Source organism: Triticum dicoccoides, chromosome 5B (assembly GCF_002162155.2).
Source record: "Triticum dicoccoides isolate Atlit2015 ecotype Zavitan chromosome 5B, WEW_v2.0, whole genome shotgun sequence".
NCBI classification, from domain to species: domain Eukaryota; kingdom Viridiplantae; phylum Streptophyta; class Magnoliopsida; order Poales; family Poaceae; genus Triticum; species Triticum dicoccoides.
Window position 1 is genome coordinate 80,745,324 of NC_041389.1, and position 1,372 is coordinate 80,746,695.

Genomic DNA, 1,372 nt, shown 5'->3' on the forward strand with positions numbered 1-1,372 from the left:
TTCACATATATAATGTCTTGCAACAAGATGGCAATGCATAATTCAGATATATGGTAATTAGACACTAAACAGGTGGCATTCACACAAAGCATGTCTGAACTAATCAAATGACATAGCAATGCGAGACACCATACGCATGATATGAGCAACATAACCCTGCCAAGTTAGAGCATACACCTCGGGGGGGGGGGGAATAGGACTGGTCATCTGTCTCTGAATCCTCCTCTGAGGAGCTATCCGTAACCAGCGAGATATGCGCTTCGTCAGATAGCATAGTCTGCTCTGAAGACCTTGTTTTCACTCCAGAATTTGCCATCATCGTGTCAAATGGCTGATGCACACGAAGAGCAGTTGAATGTACTAACATTGTTGACAAATGTAATATGTAATGAAAAAAAGGATGGCCTGATATAATTTACATATAAGATGACTGGCTAAGCAGGATGGCATTGCAAAATTCACATATATGATGCCTGGCTAAACAAGATGGCGTTGCATAATTCACATAAACGATGAATAAACTAAACAGATGGCATTCGCACAAAGGATGTCTAAACTAAGCAGATGACATATTTGATGTATAAAGTAAGCAATGCAAGACACCATATGCATGATATAACCAACATCAGCATGCCAAGTTAGAGCGAAGATCTCAAGGGGTAAATAGGAGTTGTCTTCTCCTTCTGAATCCCCCTCAGAACAGATATCTTCCTCTCGATTACAATCCGAAATGCATGGAGGGGGGCTGCCTTTGCGCCTACCATGGAGCGACGTCTGCATGAAATTTTATTGCCACGCAAGGCTCGTCTCTTTTGCTCTACATGTTCAGTTCCATTCTTTACAATAACTGTCATGCATAGGAATAAAACATAGTGAGATTATGTAAGGAGTGCATGCAGAAATCCAGAGTGATGGTAGCAACCTGTGGATAGACCCAAAACCAATAATAGCAGGCAGATAATGGCTTCAGTTAAAAAATACAGATAATGGCTTCTTTACTATTTGTTTCCCACCCAACATAAAACTCATAGTAGACACCGGAGATTAACCAGATAGTAGATAGATACTATTGATAGCGGCCCCGATATGTACCCCACAACCATTTAAAAACTAAAGTTTGACCATTAGTTTGGAGCTGACTCAGAGTCTAATCGGTGAACAAGATGATAAAGTAGCATGTAATATTAAGCGATGCATAACGTAAGCAGACACGAACCCGTGTAGTCCTCGAGGTCATCTGCTTAGTTGATGATCGTAATGTAGTTTTCATGGCTGCTGGCGGCGGGGAAGAAGATCTGAGGTGGCAAAAGACAGTCTGGAGGCCGGTTCCCTGCTGTGCTGGACCCTTCCATCGTTGGAGCAGCTGAGCTAG